General features: G+C 39.4%; 2 pseudogenes across 1 annotated transcript in view; one reads left to right on the forward strand and one right to left on the reverse strand.

Annotated features, from left to right (window-relative positions):
- Positions 1–18,214, reverse strand: part of LOC126931509 (neuroblastoma breakpoint family member 3-like) — an 833,099-nt pseudogene that overhangs the window by 773,139 nt on the left and 41,746 nt on the right. The window lies entirely within an intron of this gene.
- LOC126951335 (insulin-like growth factor 2 mRNA-binding protein 2) lies at positions 14,840–16,334 on the forward strand (annotated as a pseudogene).

Raw genomic sequence — 18,214 nt, forward strand, 5'->3', positions numbered from 1 at the left:
AAATCAAAACCACAATGAGATACTATCTCACACCAGTTAGAATGGCAATCATTAAAAAGTCAGGAATCAACAGGTGCTGGAGAGGATGTAGAGAAATAGGAACACTTTTACACTGTTGGTGAGACTGTAAACTGGTTCAACCATTGTGGAAGGCAGTGTGGCGATTCCTCAGGAATCTAGAACTAGAAATACCACTTGACCCAGCCATCCCATTACTCGGTATATACCCAAAGGATTATAAATCATGCTGCTATAAAGACACATGCACACCTATGTTTATTGCGGCACTATTCACAATAGCAAAGACTTGGAACCAACCCAAATGTCCATCAATGATAGACTGGATTAAGAAAATGTGGCACATATACACCAAGGAATACTGTGTAGCCATAAAAAAGGATGAGTTCATGTCCTTTGTAGGGACATGGATGAAGCTGGAAAGCATCATTCTCAGCAAATTATCACAGGGACAAAAAACCAAACACCGCAAGTTCTCACTCATAGGTAGGAGTTGAACAATGGAAACACTTGGACACAGGAAGGGGAACATCACACACTGGGGCCTATTGTGGAGTGGTGGGAGGGGGGAGGGATAGCATTAGGAGATACACCTAATGTAAATGATGAGTTAATGAGTGCAGCACACCAACATGGCACATGTATACATATGTAACAAACCTGCACGCTGTGCACATGTACCCTAGAACTTAAAGTATAATTAAAAAAAAGAAGCACTACATATTCATGTTATATACTAAAATTAAACCTATATAAGGAAGCCAACTTGGTTTATGTACTTAAAACCCCTATTCTTCATATTATTTTAAATACAACATTTTCTGATGTTGCTGAACTTTCTATTTTACTCTTCCAGGTTTAGTAAGAGGAAAACAGTATGATAAAGATTTTTACTTCTGGAATTTGACTTTAAAAAACAAAAAGGGAGAGTAACACAAAAAGAATCAGTATGTCCCTTTATAAGTTTAATTATTTTTGTTTGAAACCTGGTAGAATTAGTACTGTCAGGACCACAGTTTTGTGTTTCCTTCCATTTCCCATTCTTTGTTGGAGGCAAATTACGATGCTATTTTTTATTTAGAGAGTTCATCTTGGCCCAGGTGAGAACAGGGAGAAGTTGAAGACTTACCTTGTGTTAACACTTAGATTACTTAAAAGCAACAGGCTTGTTATTTGATCATAATAAAATGTTTTAACAAAGCTACTGGTACAGAGGGTGAGAAGGTGGCTTAAATCCACATTCTAAAACACATTATAACTGAAATCATTACCCTACAGAAATCACTCCAATATATTATCCTACTGACTCACTCCTTCTGTTTATTACTGTATTGCCATATTTGAGTTCCAAATTTCCAGCTATTCTTTCCATGGTGCAAATCTTTCCATACTACCAAAGAGAAAAGAAAATCTCACTGAGCTTTAACCCTGAGAGAACTGAGAGAAAATACTCTGTATTTTCTCAGGTATCTCACAGGATATACCTGGAAAAGAAAACTAATTTCATTTGTTCTATCTCTAGTACAAACTTCTACAAGGTAAAATGGAAAATGGACTGTAAGTGTGTGGGTTACTAATATTTCTTCCTAACTTCACAGGAAGTTTGTCACCTTTCTTTGCAGGATACTGACTGTAAAGTCAGTAATACTCCATGAAGCCATGAAGCCCTATTTGAAAAGGCCACTTGAGCTTTTCAGGGATGCCAAATGCCAAGATTTTGTAACTGTTTTATATAAAAAGACCCTGAAATGGGAAAACAAGTTTATCCTATCAATGGTAACTGGAGTTTTCTAATACTACCTCAAGAAAAGCAAAGGTATTATTGTTCTCTCTAAGGCTTACAGTCCAAAGGAAAGTGACTTTAGGTAGCTCAGTCAACCTTTATTTCTCAGTGAAAAGGACAATTTTCAGTATAATGTGATCTGCTCCTCCTTTCCACAATCAGAAGGCTTCAGATCCAACTGGAAGATCAACATAGAGAGAACTGAAATCAGTTTTCTTGAACAGTTTTTGAAGCTTTGAGCCAAACATCTCATGACCCAGACACTGAATTAGGAGGATGAATGAGCATAAAAGTGATAGGGTTTTTATGTATATCTGCCACAGAGTTTACTTATGTATAAACTGTGTAAACAGAATATACTTAAGAACCCTCAAGGAAACTAATTCTTGTGGTTAGGAACTCATATCCTATACAGGTTAAGATTTTCTGGATCCTTAATAGATCTCTTGCTATATATAATGTAATAGAAACATCTTTTAAAAATATAAATAAGGAAAAATGTATTTCCTCTAAGAAGCAAAGGTACTAAAACTATTACTGCTGTCCACAAGTGAATGAAGAGAAGAGGGTGTGGAGAAGGTTGGGTGACAGGTAAGAGTGCACTATCAAAGGAGAAGGCGGACCTACTAACATAGTCCAATAATATCTTTTCGAAAAAGTTATAACTTGGCTATCTAAAAAGAGAACAGCAGATGAATGTTGATTTATACTAGGTGCTAATAGTCATCAAATTTTCAATACTATAAACTTTCAATAGAAAAGAGTTTAGGGACAATATCTGTCTAAGGACATTTAGTTCGCTCATTAAGTAAGTCCTCTTGGAGGTTCTTTTCAACTCTATACTTCTAAAACCTACAGACTTCATCTACCCTGAACTCTTACAACCATTACTCTGCATTATTTGCTATTATTCAAAAAGGAAATGTGAGAAAAACAAAATCTATCATATGGATTTTTTTCTCAATTTAAGTTCTATGCTTCCAATTAAACATGGCCTAAGGAAAAATTTACTTCATTATTTTTATTTGAAGATTATTTTTAGTCAAGCACAAGGTTCTATATTCTAAATTACTGCCATGTTGGAAAATGACTGTCAAAGGTAGAATAATCTCAAGCACAAGGTTCTATAAGCACACGATGCTTTATCTAAAATTACTGTCATGTTGAAAAATGACTGTCAAAGGTAGAATAATCCAGTATGAGAAAGAGTCTGTGCTCCTGAAGAGAAAATGGAATATTATATCATGCTAAATATTATTAAGTGATATGTCCAACACCCAAAGTTGTTAGACCAGCAAGCTCTCTCCAGATAACATTGTTTGTAAGCCTCATTCCAGCTATCTAGACCAGAAAAAGTTAGTGCCATATTTTAGTCATATTTATGAGATTAAGATCAGACTTTTATCCTTCTATCAATCTACTCTTGCTGGAGGTTGAGAAGTAGGAGTGATTATTAACATAAACTGTAATCACTATGAGCCATGAGAAACAAAGAATCACCCAGAGCTGAATGTTAATAGCAGACTCAGAGGGCTTCCTTGTTCTATTAGTAAAATTAAGCAAAGACATTCCCTAAATGCCTTGTTGTAATGACACGACAAACTAGTCTTTGATGGGTTGGCATTTCTACAGCTCCATTACCTTCCTCTTCTGGAAAGTTACAAAAAATTTTGTGCAAGAAACGGTCTCTTAAAATTAGGAGACTAAGAAAAGTGGATGGATCTGCCTACACTTCCTATCTCCTTCCTCCACTGACTCCTTTATCCTCAAAAGCCATTGAAACTGAAATGGCAGATCCATTAAGAGTAAGGCTTACGGCTATCAATCTTTTGCAAATTACTTAGTCAGAAGATTCCAGAGTGCTTCCCCAGTAGAACATTTTCTCCCTGTCCACTCTAGTTTTACTGACGCTCTGCCTGTTATAGACACAGCTAAAGTTACAGAAACAGATGAAATTTAGAATGTAATACAAGTCATGTCAACATGTGAAAGAAATAAAGTGTCATGTAAAAAATAATGGAAGGAAAAAAATCTTTGTGCCCCACTTAGTTTAGAAAGGGTATCCAGTCACATTTATTATGCTACAAAGCCTCAATCACTGTTCCCAAATTCCAAGTTTAAAGTAACTGAAACCTCAGTTTCTCAACTAGGAAACTTAAAACCAGAGGAAATAAAAACAAATTAATGATGTTGAACCCACAAAGCTGCAAAGCAATCTTGGTTACTTTTCACACTCATGATTGTTAAGATATTAGAAATACAATCTCCAGTGCCCCTCTCCTTATACCTGTCATGTTGCCACAAGAAAGCATTGAGACAATGATTAAAACTATAAACATACATCTGTAACATTTCTTTCTAAACTATTCAAGCACTTCAAAGCCTGAAGTCTGTCACTTCTTTTTATATGGAGAAATGTATACATACTAAATAGTGAAAAATTTAGGACCCTATCTAGTGCCACAAATGGAAGATGCAATACCCTCCTTTGGCTATAATGAGTTATTTGGTGAAACACTGAATGTAAAAAGGGATACTACATTTGAAATTATCTTTGTAGACAAAGAATTCTGACACTGGAAGACCATTCTAGAAGTCATGTTCTGACTAAATAGCATGACTTTGGTTTAAAGAAACCTAAAGGAATCAATAAAGAACAAATTTTAAATAGAATTTAATTTGTACCTAATCTAATTTCACTCATGTACAACAGTCAACTCTGAGACAGTATTGGAGATAAAAGTTTACTATGATCACTTTCATAGTTTTTGCCTCTGTTCTTTAACTTGGCCTTCCCAATACTTGCAGTCTCCTATTACAAGACGACTCTCCTGGTTTTGATTACCTTCTGATAAGGATTATATCACTTTTACGAAGTCATTCTTGTAGACTCTCAATCTCTTTCCCACTCTGTCATCTTAAAACTTGTATTTGTTTGATTTAAAAATGCTGTCACTCAAAGAGGAGTTGACTGAATGGCAAAAATAATACACATACCTGCATTTATGATATGATATGGAGCATATGAAATGGATTGTGAAAGTGGGGGAAGAATAAACTTTATTGGCCTACAGAAGGGACGAGGGAATGAGAAGGGGCTAGAGATAAGAATGAATGAAAGTGGAAAAACTAAAGCAGAATGATTTAAAATGTGCAAATACACTTTGCAACCTCCACCATTCAATTTGGGGATTGATATGTATGTACAGTGAGATCCATGAAGGCTAAAGTGAATTTCACTTTGTAGTTGATGCTACTTGTACCAGTTCTATCATTAGTAAGTCACCGTTTAATTCTGCCAAAGTCAGATAAGGATCTTTCTGGTTCGTGCAAACAAGGTTTTCCATCCTGGGCTGCAGTCTGACCCGCCAGTGCTCAGTAGGCATGCTTGTGATGAATTCGCACACTTTCCAGTTCCCCACCTCCAATGGCGGCCAGGGTCTCCAGCCTGTTTAAGCGCTCCAAGCTTCTTCCAAGAACTTCTTCTAGCCGACTGCGTAACACCTGAGCCCCTTCCAGTTCCACCTGCAGAGTTCGGTCTCTCTCAGAGCTGATTAAACATGCCACACGGAAGGAAAATGGATTAGCCATCAACTGTAGTGAGTCCACATTTGCTTCCAAAGAACTATCAGTGCCACTTTGAGCCACACGACTTTGTAAAGTAATTGTTCTCCAGGACACAATAAATGAATGTAGTCTGTGTGGCATTTGTGTTCACCGCTGATAGATCAGTAAAGACTGCTCCCTTTTTTAAAAACTTGCCCCTTCTGCTAGATTCTGGGCCAATTTCACATAAAATTATAGCCCCTAAGACTTATCTCACACCCTTATAGCCCAAAAAAGAGAAATTTCATTATTTGACTAAAAGCTTTTGTTTCTGAAAAACTAAAACCCAGGGCAAACTAAATGTAAACTGGAGCAAGACTGAGCCAAGTAGAACCACTACTGAAGATACTTGTTTTCTCATTTGTTACCAAACTTGAGGTGGGATGGTGTGCTGAAAAGAAATCTGGTTCATAAACACTAAAGCTCCAGAGGTTCTTTAAAAAGTAACACAATCAACTGGTCCTATCAGACCTTTCCTCTGCCTTCATTTTCCTGGTAGAAAGAAAACATTTTTAAAGCCCAACAATAAATTATAGGAAACTGAATAGCAATAATAATAATAATAATAACATAATAATAATTGAAAAAGAGTAAAAGGGGCTAGTAGGGAAGGCAAAAATGAGAAAAAAAAATGAAGAGAATATAAAATGATCCAGAGAGGTATCATATATGTGACCAAAAATCAAGAGGTAGAAGAAAATATATTCATCATGATAGTTATCGGTGGTCCCAGGATGATTTAGCCATCCCAATTAATACATTTTAATTGATGATATTAAATGAATATCAGTGCCCATTATAACCTTACTTTTTGTTTTTTTCGAGATGGAGTCTCACTCTCTCACCCAGGATGGAGTGCAGTGGTGCGATCTCTGCTCACTGCAACCTCTGCCTCCTGGGTTCAAGTCATTCTCCTGCCTCAGCCTCCCGAGTAGCTGGGACTACAGCATGCGCTACCTCACCCAGCTCATATTTGTATTTTTAGTAGAGACAGGGAATAGCCTTATGTTTATAATAGAACAGCCTTTAACAGGACATGGATCACAGAAAAGAAATGAACATACACTGAGTGCTTACTCTATGCAAGGCATTGTTTCAGACACCAAAGCTGTCTTCTTATTTAATCTCTGCAATAGCTGTGTGAAACAGACACTATTCCCAACTTAAGATTTTGACACTGAGGCTCAGAGCAATCCATAAAACAAATGACAAAGTGGGTAGCCCCAGTAATTGTCCCTGTTTTTTTCTCCCCTCTTCAGTATCATAAGCATCGGCACTTAATGAAGAATAAAAGGCATTAAAAGAATACAATAGTAAAAGAAATAAAGATTTCAATAAAGAATAAAAGGAAAAACAGCCAGTCTCTTACCTCTCTGGATGGGCATGGAACTTCACCAGACTGCTATACAGCTGTCTCTCTGCTTGTAAGGCCTCATTGAGCCGACTCCGTTCATCTACTAGTCCTTCTAGCATCAGCAGCAACTGGGGAAAGAAGAGAGAAGAAGCAACATGCAAATGGCACAGTGAGACATGAAGCCACAGTTAATCCTGAGAAACAAGAAAATGCATTAACATGTACTAGGACTTAAAAAGCCCACTATCTTAGTATTTAAACTTTTGATACCATTTTATAGTTTTCAAATCAATGTCATATTACCTTTTTTTTTTTTTTTATCTTTAAAACCCTGTAAGGTGGAATTCAAACATGGGAGCAAAAAGAAGAAAAAGGAGAGAAAAGCTAGAAGCACAGGAAAGCAGCTAAGAGAAAGGAGTAAGAGGGAAACAGGACAGGCAAGAGGGAAATGTATATAATAGGACTCACTAATATTCTTCATTCATTCAATAAATATTTACTGAGCACCTTCTACGGGACAGACTCTGTTCTAGGTCCTAGGGGAAAGCTTACTATTTAGTGGAGGAAAAAGACATTCATTAATCATAGATGTGTGTCACTGTGCATGTAATAAGTGCTATAAAGATAATGAGCTATGATAATGTATAATCAACAGAGTTGTTTAAGGTAGAGTTAAAAGCCAGAATGGAGTGGAGTGAGTAGTTAGTGAGAGGGATGATAATGGAGACAGGGAGTACAGGCAAGTAAGTCTTTTGGAAAAGTTTGGCATTGAAGAATGGTTAAACGAGGCTGCAGCTACAAAGAAATTTGGGGAAAAGGCATGGATTTCTTTCTCTCTCTCTCTTTTTTTTTAACTGGGAGAGACTTGAACATGGTTAAACGCAGATAAAAGAGAACGATTCAGTTGAGAGGGAGGTGACTTATGTATGAGTGTGAGGGATAACTATTGGTATGTGTCCAAAAGAACTGCTGCTCTTTTCAGAACTACAAATGTCAGAAAGGGGCATCTATAGCTGCTACTGACCAAAGTAGGAAACTTTAGAGCACAGTTTGCCTATGAAATACCATCAACTAACCCTCCACAAATAGCTGAGATTGACAGCTTTACCATGGTTTATTTCACAGTAGAAAAATAAAGTTTGAGCTGGGCATGGTGGTGTGCACCTGCAGCTCCAGCTACTCAGGAGGCAGAGGCAGGAAGATTCCTTGAGGCCCAGAGTTTGAGGGTGCAGTGAGCAGTGATCGTACCACTGCACTCGAGCCTGGGTGACACAGTGAGACCCTGTCTCAATGTGGTGACTCATGCCTGTAAGTAATTCCAGCACTTTGAGGAGCTGAGGAGGACGGATCACTCGTGGTCAGGAGTTTAAGACCAGCCTGACCAACATGGTGAAACTCTGTCTCTACTGAAAAAAAAAAAAAAAAAAAAGTAAATAAATAAATAAATAAGTTTACATTCCAATAACTTACCTGTTGTCTTCGGTTTCCTGAAATTTCTTGACCCTGGGATTCTACTGAAGCAACTTTTTCCCGAAGAAGTAAGACTTCCTGGGTCAGGCGTTCCATAGCTGGTATGTCTTCAGGATCAACCAGTTGCATTTGCAGGTCCTACAAGTCAAAAAATAAGTGTGGATGTGAAAACAGCAATAAGGGTTATTCAGCAGAGGAGCAGGGGAACAAACATTCTTAAAATAGTCTGCCTATACTTTCAAGTGGGATATTGATAATCACTGGCCAAGGGATCCAATGTGTGCAAATATTGTCTGAAGATGCCCTACAGCTATTCTGAGCTGTGAACATTTCCAATGGTCTTTGAAAAGTTTTGAAAGACCTTTATGAGATCTTCTTTAATCTGTATGTTCCTGGTCAGAGACTCCATATCAGCAGCCTGCACCTGCAGCTCTTCTTCTTGCACAGCCATCATGGACTGTAGAGCAGAAAGTTCCATCTGTGAAAAGAGGAAACAGTATCTGCCATGTTTACATTTTAACACCAAGGCAAATGCTTTTGCATATCATATCACTATCAGCCAGTAATGCAAAAGAAAACGAGAACATGAATAGGGCTCTACAGCCTCAAATCAATAATCCATGCAGTATGGTACCAAAGGATGTTTTATGGGAAGATGTCATAGTTGTTCTTAATGACGTCTTCCACTTTAGCTGGCACTATAAAACACATCAAATTTGTTTAACAAGCTTATTATGATACTGAAAAAGAATGGTCACCATTAGCAGCAGCAGCAAGAGATGAAGTTTTTATGTATTTCACCCAACAGATGAAAAAATGACAGCATAAGGATATCTCCATTTTGCAACCTTTAATGAATGAATGGATAAGGCATCAAACAGCAACAGCTGCTACCATCACGAGAGATCACCAAACATTACATGCCTCCTGATGGAAGAACATGCCACCACCTAGGAAGAAATATTGCCAAAAGCTGGCACTACATGCCCTAAACTTTCAGTGTTCTCACCAGAAAATGACAAATACTTGGTTATGACAAAGTTCATTAAAAATCATGATTTAATAGGCCAGGCACGGTGGCTCATGCCTGTAATCCCAGCACTTTGGGAGGCTGAGGTGGGCGGATCACAAGGTCAGGAGTTCGAGACCAGCCTGACCAACATGGTGAAACCCATGTCTACTAAAAATGCAAAAATTAGCCAGGCATGGTGGTGTGTGCCTGTAACCCCAACTACTCAGGAGGCTGAGGCAGGAGAATCACTTGAACCTGGGAGGCGGAGCTTGCAGTGAGCTGAGATTACACCACTGTACTCTAGCCTGGCAACAGAGCGAGACTCTGCGTCAAAAAAAAAAAAAAAAAAAAAAAAAAAATCATGATAACAACCATAGCTGCTAACACTATGCCCCGGGCTCTCTAATAAATGCTTTGTAGATATTTAATCCTTTTAACAAACCTAGTGATCTGGCTCCTGCTTACTTTTCCTACTTTAATATCTGCCATTTTACTCCTCACTCTTGACTCCGTAGGCACACTAGACTTTTTCTCTTCTAGGAACACCAGACTTTCTCTTGACTCGGCCTTTACAACTACTACTCCCTTTGCCTGAAATATCTTTCCCAGGGCTGACTCCTGTTCATCCTCAGGTCCCAGCTTATGTGTCATCTGCTCAGAGAAGCCTTCTTTGGCCACCCTATTTAAGATGGTCTCCATCCATGTTGCTTTCTATCATTTCCCTCATATCACTTACTATACTCTATAATTATAATGTTTGTTTATTTATTGTCTGTATCTCTCCAGTAGAAATTAGCTATATAGAGCCAGAGACCTTACAGATTTCATTCACTACCTCATCCCAAGCACTAGCCCAAGCTTAGAGAAGGTCCCCATATAGCTAATGAATGAATGAGTGAACCCTCACAACAATCCTATGAGATAACTACTCTTTGATGTATACACAAGGTGACTTCTTCTACTCTTCAATTTACAGACAAGGTGATTGAGTCTGAGAGAAATTAAGGAACTTGTTCAGAAATCACAGGGCTGGCTAGTAAGTGGTAAATCCAGAACGTGAACTCAGGGAAGCTGACTCAGAGCCACTAGGTAATAATGTCTTTCCTGTAGATCCCACATATCCATACAGTCTTTATGGTAAGGACAAGTTATTTTAAAGAAACCCTTTAAAGGAATTTAGCAATAGTTAAATATCACCCACTCAAAATACCCATTCATAGGCATTTCAATTTCATGATCCTGAAAACAGGACAGAACCAAAAAGTAACATTACTTTGGATTTGATAAATGTGAGAAAAACAGGAAGAGGATGTGGAAACTAAAATATCTGACATGAATAATCAGAAAACAGCTAAGGTAGAACCACAAAAAGGGAGACTAGGGGATTTTTAAAACTGGTATTTCTTAAACGCCACACCTTCTCATATCCTGAAAACTAACTGAGTCATAAAACATGAGTCTGTTTGTAAGCAGAAATATGGTAATGAAATCAAAAGATGAAATATGATAATTCCATCACAAATACAAACACAGGTTTTATATTAGAGATCTAGCTATGGCAAAAGGTAGAAAAAAACTAAGGAGCTATTTGGACTAGCTAGCTCAACTGAATTCAGGAAGCCATGACACTGACTGATTTTCTAAAAGAGATGCCAACACAGTAACAAACAAGCTTTCAGTTTCAGTCTGTAACTCTGCCCTGTGGTCCTAGCATTTCTTCAACATCATAGTTGAGTATGCAGCTAGCTGTGGAGGAAATGCAGGGGGAAGGGAATCGCTAAGGCTGAAAGGCCTCTTCTAAAAAAATTGATGAGAACTCTATGCTAGAGAGAGTTGAAGCACAAGGTGGGAAAAATGTGCTCTAGGAAATGAATCTTCTTAGGAAGAAAGGGAAGTCACAAAAGGCTTGAGTTTGAATCATAACTCTGGCATTTATTAGTTACATGACTATTCTCCACTCCCATTTTAAAAGAGAAATCAGGGTTTCAGCTTCTTCGTCTATAATAATTGAGCCAACACCACTTACTTTGTGTTGAGCTGTGAGCATTAGTGCTAATTTAAGTACCTAGCATAGTATATAGCTCATGAATACTTGATAAACATTGATTATACTCAAATTTCTCGTTTCATGTTTCTAAAACTAATTTCATGGGTCTAATGTCATAACTCTAAGCAGCAATCACACACTTCCTTTTTTCACTAGTGCTTTACAATTATTATTATTATCTTGGGGGTAGAGTTTTACTCTTGTTGCCCAGGCTGGAGTGTGGTGGCACAATCTCAGTTCACTGCAACCTCCACCTCCCGGGTTCAAGTGATTCTCCTGCCTGAGGCTCCCAAGTAGCTGGGATTACAGGCGCCCGCCACTACACCTGGCTAATTTTTGTATTTTTAGTAGAGACGAGGTTTCATCATATTGGCCAGACTGGTCTTGAACTCCTGACCTCAAGTGATCAGCCTACCTAGGCCTCCCAAAGTGCTGGGATTACAGGCATGAGCCACTGCACCCGGCCTTTACAATTATTTTATTCCAGTTAGCAATTGGGAGAGAGGGTTACGTTTTTCCAACACTTAATAAGTTTTAATGGTCCCAATCTAAAAACAGGAGCATCTTTTTGAGATAATGTATATATAAAATAACTTATATTTTTCTCCAAAAAGAAAAAAGTCATGCCCGGCATTTGGACTCAGATATTATACTTGGAAAATTATATGCTTTTAAATATAAACTATTTTGAAAGAAAAAACAGGGATTTTGAAATTAAGACTTGACTAGAAAACTCACTTGACTTTCTCTTTCTTTTTTAGCCATGAGTTCAAGTTCTGCTTTGGCATTACTCAGTTCTTTTTCCAGCCCTGCAACTGTGTCCAAGTCTCCTGAAATAAAAATATGGCGCTAGTTTTGTTTTTAACATAATGTGATATCTGCTGCCTCCTTTGAGTAATTTACAGAGGACACATTCCAATAATAAGAAAAAAGAAAACATACACACAGGTTGTTCATTGTAGCGTTATTTATCATAGCAAAATACTGCAATCATCCTAGAGGCTATAAAGATTGAATAAACTATAGTATATTCACAGATAGCACTATATACTGCTGTAAAAAAAGAATAAGGATGATCTTTGTGAACTTACATGGAGTGATTTTGAGATTCTAAGAATATGTTAAGTAAAACAAGCTATGTGCTTAAGAATATATCTAAAGTAAGTAGATTTCCTATTAGGAAAAAGGGGAAATGAGAATGTACATATATACATCACATATACACAGATGATTCATTTGCTTATTTTTGCAAAAAGATATACAGGAAGAATAACCCAGAAATGAAACTGATTACCTTCAGGAGACGAGCAGGAACAGGAGAGAAGGGATAGGGAAATATGGGACATTTGAGAATATCATTTTATATGCTGGAGTTTTGAAATGTGTAAATGTTTAATTTTTAATGTGTAAGTCAGCTTGACAATGAATGGGAGAGAAAACGTCTAAAACTGAATACTAATATAAATAAATAAATCTATACAGCAAATAGATAATAAAACCGCCCAGAAGACAGTAAAAAAATTAATCCAAAAAATTTTTGAACTCACTACTCTAACTGAACACAGATCAGTGCAAAATATCCTAAGGATAAAAAGAATTACAAAAAAATCTTAAACATTACATAATACATTTATTGTTGATGGTGGGATTTATGTAGCAATTCTGAAACTACTTTTGCATATTATAGTATTCTGCAAATGTGTAAACATTTTGAAACATTTGATACTCTAAGTAACCAGGGCTCTCAAGGAGATACAAATATGAACTGAGGGAAAAAAGAACCTATATTGTTAAATTGGAATTACAGAAAGTATCAAATCTTCATATGTATACAAATATACACATATATACTTAAAAATATTCACTGCTAGCTCTGTTCACTGAAAAGGGCCTAGAAGCAAAAGGCATTCATGTAGCAATGAACACATCTTGTGCCCAGATCACAGTTTCTGAATGCCATTACCCACCAAAAGGAACCAGAGAGCTCTTTAGGATAATGGCTGATTCTGGGACTGAGGCAAATAAAGCAAAAGGTAATCATAGAACATCTTACTGTGCCAGAAACTATGAAACTATGCTAAAAAAAAAAAAAAATGATGGGGATATGGCAAAGGGTCAGAGAAACAGCTTGATGGGCCTCCCACTGACCAAATATGGGTTAATTTGAGCATTAAAGGAAATAATGACCAAAATCAATAATATAATGATTTTTAAAACTCCACATTGATAAAAACAAATGGGGTACAGAGATAGGGGAAAGATAGCTCTTCTTTATAAATAATACCCACAAATAAACAAGAAATTTTACAAACAGAAAATCATAATTTTTTTTTGGTTTTTTGAGACTAAGTCTTGCTCTGTTGTTCACGCTGGAGTGCAGTGGGGCAATCTCTCAGCTTTCCAGGTTCAAGCGACTCTCCTGCCTCAGCCTCCTGAGTAGCTGGGATTACAGGCATGCACCACCAAACCCAACTAATTTTTGTATTTTTAGTAGAGACAGGGTTTCACCATGTTGACCCGGCTGGTCTCAAACTCCTGCACTCAAGTGATCTGCCTGCCTCGGCCTCCCAAAGTGCTGGGATTAAAGGCATGAGCCACCGTGCCCAACCCTGAAAATCACTATTTTTAAACTACTAATGTAGTTTAAAACCAATGTAGGTGGTTCAGGCAAGGCTCAAATCATACTAAAACCACTGAGTGAATGATTGCTGGAAAACAGAACTGTCAACATCTCAAATTCAGCCAGCAGATCACTATATACTAAGGGGGAAATAAAGCTTTGACAACGGAGAGATTTGGCAGCTACAACCTTAACCAAATGACTAAATTTAATATCACCAAGGATGATGCAAACTGATCATCACGCACTGATGTGATGCACTAAAAAAGATGTTATCTGGGCCAGGCGCCGCGGCTCAGGCTTATAATCCCAGCACTATAGGAGACTGAGGTAGGTGGATCACTTGAGGCTAGGAGTTCCAGACAAGCCTGGCCAACATGGCAAAACTCTGTCTCTAAGAAAAAGTACAAAAAAAACTAGCTAGGCGTAGTGGCGCAAGCATGTAGTCCCAGCTACTTGAGAGGCTGAGGCGTGAAGATTGCTTGAACCCGGGAGGCAGGCAGGCAGCCAGGCAGCCAGGCAGGATGGAAGGAGGGAAGGAAGGAAGGAAGGGAGGAAGGGAGGAAGGGAGGAAGGAAGGAAGGAAGGAAGGAAGGAAGGAAGGAAGGAAGGAAGGAAAGGAGGGAGGGAGGGAGGGAGGGAGGTTGAGAGGGAGGGAGGGAAAGATGTCATCCATATGGTATTCCTGCCAAAAATGTTTAATCTAACCATGAGGAAACAGTCACAGCTAAATTGAAGAATATTAGCTGGCCTGGATTCTTCAAAAATGCCAATCTCGGCCTCTGCCCCTGGGCAGGCTGGGCCTGCAGTGGTGGGGGGAGCCAGGCTGAGGGTGGGGGTGGGTGGCGGGCAGGCGGAGGGCGGGGAAGGGGCGCGGAGGAGGAGGAGGAGGAGAGACGAGGGCAGCCGAGGAGGCAAGGCAACGGGGACGAGATGGATGATGAACAAGCTTTACATCGGGAACCTGAGCCCAGCCGTCACCGCCGAGGACCTCCGGCAGCTCTTTGGGGACAGCAAGCTGCCCCTGGGGGGACAGGTCCTGCTCAAGTCCGGCCACACCTGTGTGGACTACCCCGACCAGAACTGGGCCATCTGCGCCATCGAGACCGTCTCGGGTAAAGTGGAATTGCATGGGAAAATCGTGGAAGTTGATTCAGTCTCTAAAAAGCTAAGGAGCAGGAAAATTCAGATTTGAAACATCCCTCCTCACCTGCAGTGGGAGGTGTTGGATGGACTTTTGGCTCAATATGGAACAGTGGAGAGTGTGGAACAAGTCAACACAGACACAGAAACCGCTATTGTCAACGTCACATATGCAACAAGAGAAGAAGCAAAAATAGTGATGGAGAAGCTAAGTGGGCATCAGTGTGAGAACTACTCCTTCAAGATTTCCCACATCCCGGATGAAGAGGTGAGCTCCCCTTCGCCCCCTCAGCGAGCCCAGTGTGGGGACCACTCTTCCCGGGGAGCAAGGCCAGCCCCTGGGGGCGCTTCTCAGGCCAGACAGATTGATTTCCCACTGCGGATCCTGGTCCCCACCCAGTTTGTTGGTGCCATCATCGGAAAGGAGGGCTTGACCATAAAGAACATCACTAAGCAGACCCAGTCCCAGGTAGACATCCATAGAAAAGAGAACTCTGGAGCTGCAGAGAAGCCTGTCACCATCCATGTCACCCCAGGGGGGACTTCTGAAGCATGCCGCATGATCCCCGAAATCATGCAGAAAGAGGCAGATGAGACCAAACTAGCCGAAGAGATTCCTCTGAAAATCTTGGCCCGTAATAGCTTGGTTGGAAGACTGACTGGAAAAGAAGGCAGGAATTTGAAGAAAATTGAACATGAAACAGGGACGGAGATAGCAATCTCATCTTTGTAGGATTTGAGCATATACAACCCGGAAAGAACCATCACTGTGAAGGGCACAGTTGAGGCCTGTGCCAGTGCTGAGATAGAGATTATGAAGAAGCTGCGTGAGGCCTTTGAAAAGGATATGTTGGCTGTTAATACCCACTCTGGATACTTCTCCAGCCTGTATCCCTATCACCAGTTTGGCCCGTTCTCGCATCATCGCTGTTATCCAGAAGAGGAGACTGTGAATCTCTTCGTCCTACCCAAGCTGTGGGCGCCATCATCGGGAAGAAGGGGGCACACATCAAACAGCTGGTGAGATTCGCTGGAGCCTGCATCAAGATCGCCCCTGCAGAAGGCCCAGACGTCAGCGAAAGGATGGTCATCATCACCCGGCCACCGGAAGCCCAGCTCTAGGCCCAGGGACGGATCTTTGGGAAACTGAAATTGGAAAACTACTTTAACCCCAAAGAAGAAGTGAAGCTGGAAGCCCATGTCAGAGTACCCTCTTCTAACAAGTTTCCAGGTGATAGTGATGCTGCAGGTTCATGGACTGCACTGGAGGAGCACTGCTAAAAATTCTTAAATCCTACCAGAAAAAGAGGGCCAAGGCAGATAGAGCACAGTATATGTCCTGTATGTTATTTATTACGTTTTTTTCCCACAGTTTTCACAGATATTTTTATTAAATGATAATACCTCTAAAATGGTTATATTCAAATCTCCAAAGAGCCCACATTTTACTTACTGAAAAAATGGAAGTATTTTTCGTATTTCCCTTAGAAATTGTGACAAGAGGTCAGCTTCTCCCTTAAAACAGTAGTACTTTTCCTCAGAGACAGTTGGTGTTACGATTCATCATCTTACACCCTCAGTAATTTTAATATCAACTTAGTATTTCCAGATTTTCTGCTTAAATGCAGACTTTCTGTGCATTAATAGTTAAACATGTTCTAGATTTTTCCCTTATTGTGTCATCATCTGTCAGAAAACTGGGGTTTGAAATGAAACAAGGTAACTCCAGCTTGTTGGTTAGAGATGGGTGCTTGGGACATCAGGGAGTCTCTCCCTCCTAAGTATTGGCAGGGGGCCTGTGATTCTGAATTTCTTTCCATTAAGGTTTGCACTATCTTCTCTGCAGCAGCCTAGTAAGAGGAAATCACAAATAACATCAGAAAGATACCCTAGTAAAACAAAACTTTTGTTCTGGTATTATTTCTTCAAAGTCAACCATTTGTAAAAAACAAACAAACAAACAACAACAGAAAACAGTGGGTCCTTAGGAAATAGTTCCCTTGCTTTCAGTTTACAGGGAAAAACATAGTTAAGTGAATGGAAAGAAAGTCTCATAGGCAGAATATTGGGAAAAAAACTGAATTTAAGACATCTGTAACAGATAAGAGAATCTGAAATAGGTTCTGCTAGAACTATCAGGCTAAGGTGTTAAGATTCTGGTTTGAATTAGTGTAACAAATGTCTTTATTCCTGGATCAGCTGCTTTTTAGGGCTTGATTGCTCTTCACTCAAACATTTGTGTGGTTTGCTCCCTTCAGGTCTTGGCCAAATGTCACCTTATCAGGTTGGTCTTCTCTGCATATCCTATCCAAACAGCAGTCTTGCTGGCCAAGGGGTACAAGCTTTCAGGTATAAGATGAATATGTTTTGGGGATCCAATGTATAGCATGGTGACTTTAGTTAATAATACTGTATTATTTACTTGAAATTTGCTAAGAGAGTAGATCTTAAGTGTCTTCACCATACATAAAACGTGTAGTGACGGACGCGTTAATTTGATTGTGGCAATCATTTCACAATGTATATGTATATCAACACATCATGTTGTACACCTTGAATATATACAATATTTGTCAATTATACCTCAATAAAGCTGGGAATTTTTTTTTTAAAACCCAGCAATCTCTTCTCTATCTCCAACACCCCTTACTGTGCTTAATTTTTTTCAATGCACTTACCATTATCTAATCTCTCTCTCTCTCTCTCTCTCTGCTTCCCCTACATGGAATGTAAGTTTCCTAAAGACAACTTGGTGCTGAATCTCAAGCACCCAGTACAGTGGCTGGCACATAATAGACACTCACTATATATTTACTGAATGAATCAATTACACACATAAACATTTTTATCAGACCACATGATTAGGAGAATCTCAACCTCAAAATCACCAAACTCAGCTTGTTTCATTTCAAATCCCAGTTTTCTAAGACAGATGATGACACAATAAGGGAAAGAGCTAGAACATTTTTTTTTTTTTTTTTTGAGACGGAGTCTCGCTCTGTCGCCCAGGCTGCAGTGCAGTGGCCGGATCTCAGCTCACTGCAAGCTCCGCCTCCCAGGTTTACGCCATTCTCCTGCCTCAGCCTCCTGAGTAGCTGTGACTACAGGCGCCCGCCACCTCGTCCGGCTAATTTTTTGTATTTTTAGTAGAGACGGGGTTT

Source organism: Macaca thibetana, chromosome 1, assembly GCF_024542745.1.
Source record: "Macaca thibetana thibetana isolate TM-01 chromosome 1, ASM2454274v1, whole genome shotgun sequence".
Classification (NCBI taxonomy): Eukaryota; Metazoa; Chordata; class Mammalia; order Primates; family Cercopithecidae; genus Macaca; species Macaca thibetana.